Genomic DNA, 3,555 nt, shown 5'->3' with positions numbered 1-3,555 from the left:
TCCAATACACTGTACTTGCTGGGAACAGACGCGAGTGCTACTTGCATTGTGTATGGAAATGGGAGCGCATTAGTGACTTTTTTTTTTACCAGAAAACAACTCTTGCTCATAGGACCAAAAACTGCATGTGAATCAACTCCATTTCTGACTGGGAAACAAACGCTAGCTCGCCATACAAGAAAGACACTCTGATTTTGAGAGAAGAGCACTCTTCTACTCTACTGTGTTTCCTATGGGGTCCGAACAGTGAGCTCGCTCAGAACAAAAGAACTGTGCTTCCTACACACACGGGCCATATGTAGTTCAACTCTGCTTAGGAAACTGACAAGAACAGTAGCTCCGCTTCAGTCCAATACACTGTACTTGCTAGGATCAGACGCGAGTGCTATTTGCACTGTGTATGGCAATGAGAGTGCAATAGTGACTTTCCTTACCAGAAAACAACTCTTGCTCGTAGGACCAAAAAGTGCATGTGATTCAACTCCATTTAGGACTGGGAAACAAACGCTAGCTCGCCTTACAAGAAACACACTCTGCTTTTCAGAAAAGAGCACTATTCAACTCTACTGTGTTTCCTATAGGGCCAGAACAGTGAGTTTGCTCAGAACAAAAGAACTGTGCTTCCTACAAATAAGGCCATATCTAGTTCAATTCTGCTTAGGAAACTGACAAGAACAGTAGATCCTCTTCAGTCCAATACACTGTACATGCTGGGAACAGATGCCAGTGCTATTTGTCCTGTATATGAAAATGGGAGCGCAATAGTGACTCCTCTTAACAGAAAACAACTCTTGCTCGTAGGACCAGAAACTGGATGTGATTCAATTCCATTTAGGACTGGGAAACAAACGCTAGCTCTCCTTACAAGAAACACACTCTGCTTTTGAGAAAAGAGCACTCTTCTACTCTACTGTGTATCCTATGGGGCTTGAACAGTGAGCTTGCTCAGAACAAAAGAACTGTGCTTCCTACACAGGGGCCATATCTAGTTCAACTCTGCTTAGGAAATTGACAAGAACAGTAGCTCATCTTCAGTCCAATATACTGTACTTGCTGGGAACAGATGCGAGTGCTATTTGCACTGTGTATGGCAATGGGAGTGCAATAGTGACTTTCCTTACCAGAAAAAAACTCTTGCTCGTAGGACCAAAAACAGGATGTGATTCAACTCCATTTAGGACTGGGAAATAAACGCTAGCTTGCCTTACTAGAAACACACTCTGCTTTTGAGAAAAGAGCACTCTTCTACTCTACTGTGTTTCCTATGGGGTCCGAACAGTGAGCTTGCTCAGAACAAAAAAACTGTGCTTCCTACACACAGGGGCCATATCTAGTTCAACTCTGCTTAGCAAACTGACAAGAACAGTAGCTCCGCTTCAGTCCAATACACTGTACTAGCTTTGAACAGACGCGAGTGCTTTTTGCACTGTGTATGGAAATGGGAGCGCAATAGTGACTTTCCTTACCAGAAAACAACTCTTGCTCATAGGACCAAAAAATGCATGTGATTCATCTCCATTTAGGACTGGGAAACAAACGATAGCTCGACTTACAAGAAACACATTCTGCTTTTGAGAAAAGAGCACTCTTCTACTCTACTGTGTTTCCTATAGGGCCAGAACAGTGAGTTTGCTCAGAACAAAAGAACTGTGCTTCCTACAAATACGGCCATATCTAGTTCAATTCTGCTTAGGAAACTGACAAGAACAGTAGATCCTCTTCAGTCCAATACACTGTACATGCTGGGAACAGACGCCAGTGCTATTTGCCCTGTGTATGACAAAGGGAGCACAATAGTGACTCTTCTTACCAGAAAACAACTCTTGCTCATAGGACAAGAAACTGCATGTGATTCAACTCCATTTAGGACTGGGAAACAAATGCTAGCTCGCCTTACAAGAAACATACTCTGCTTTTGAGAAAAGAGCACTCTTTTCTCTACTGTGTTTCCTATGGAGTCCGAACAGTGAGCTTGCTCAGAACAAAACAACTGTGCTTCCTACACACATCGGCCATATCTAGTTCAACTCTGCTTAGGAAACTGACAAGAACAGTAGCTCCTCTTCAGTCCAATACACTGTACTTGCTGGGAAGAGACGCGAGTGCTATTTGCGCTGTGTGTGGCAAAGGGAGGGCAATAGTGACTTTCCTTATGAGAAAACAACTCTTGCTCGCAGGACCAAAAACTGCATGTGCTTCAACTCCATTTAGGACTGGGAAACAAACACTAGCTCGCCTTACAAGAAACACACTCTGCTTTTGAGAAAAGAGCACTCTTCTACTATACTGTGTTTCCTATAGGGCCAAAACAGTGAACTTGCTCAGAACAAAAGAACTGTGCTTCATACAAATAAGGCCATATCTAGTTCAATTCTCCTTAGGAAACTGAACAGAACAGTAGATCCTCTTCAGTCCAATACACTGTACATGCTGGGAACAGACGTCAGTGCTATTTGCCCTGTGTATGACAATGGGAGCGCAATAGTGACTCTTCTTACCAGAAAACAACTCTTGCTCGTAGGACAAAAAACTGCATGTGATTCAACTCCATTTAGGACTGGGAAACAAACGCTAGCTCGCCTTACAAGAAACAAACTCTGCTTTTGAGAAAAGAACAGTCTTCTATTTTACTCTGGTTCATATGGTGTCCGAACATTGAGCTTGCTCAGAACAAATGAACTGTGCTTCCTAAACACAAGGGCCGTATCTAGTTCAACTCTGCTTAGGAAACTGACAAGAACAGTAGCTCCTCTTCAGTTCAATACACTGTACTTGCTGGGAACAGACGCCAGTGCTATTTGCCCTGTGTATGACAATGGGAGCGCAATAGTGACTCTTCTTACCAGAAAACAACTCTTGCTCATTGGACCAGAAAATGCATGGGATTCAACTCCATTTCTGATGGGGAAACAAACACTAGCACGCATTACAAGAAACACACTCTGTTTTTGGGAAAAGAGCACTCTTCTATTCTTCTGCGTTTCCTATGAGGTCCGAACATTGAGCTTGCTCAGAACAAAAGAACTGTGCTCCCTACACACAGGGGCCATATCCACTTCAACTCTGCTTAGGAAACTGACAAGAACAGTAGCCCCGCTTCAGTCCAATACACTGTTCTTCCTGGGAACAGATGCGAGTGCTATTTGCACTGTGAATGGAAATGGGAGCGCAATAGTGACTTTCCTTACCAGAAAACAACTCTTGCTCATAGGACCAAAAACTGCATGTGATTCAACTCCATTTAGGACTGGGAAACAAAGGCTAGCTCGCCTTACAAGAAACACACTCTGCTTTTGAGAAAAGAGCACTCTTCTACTCTACTGTGTTTCCTACAGGGCCAGAACAGTGAGTTTGCTCTGAAAAAAAGAACTGTGCTTCCTACAAATATGGCCATATCTAGTTCAATTCTGCTTAGGAAACTGACAAGAACAGTAGATCCTCTTCAGTCCAATACACTGTACATGCTGGGAACAGATGCCAGTGCTATTTGCCCTGTGTATGACAATGGGAGCACAATAGTAACTCTTCTTACCAGAAAAAAACTCTTGCTCGTAG

The sequence above is a fragment of the Peromyscus eremicus genome, unplaced genomic scaffold (genome assembly GCF_949786415.1).
Source record: "Peromyscus eremicus unplaced genomic scaffold, PerEre_H2_v1 PerEre#2#unplaced_32, whole genome shotgun sequence".
In the NCBI taxonomy this organism is placed as follows: Eukaryota; Metazoa; Chordata; class Mammalia; order Rodentia; family Cricetidae; genus Peromyscus; species Peromyscus eremicus.
This window is presented reverse-complemented; position numbering follows the sequence as displayed.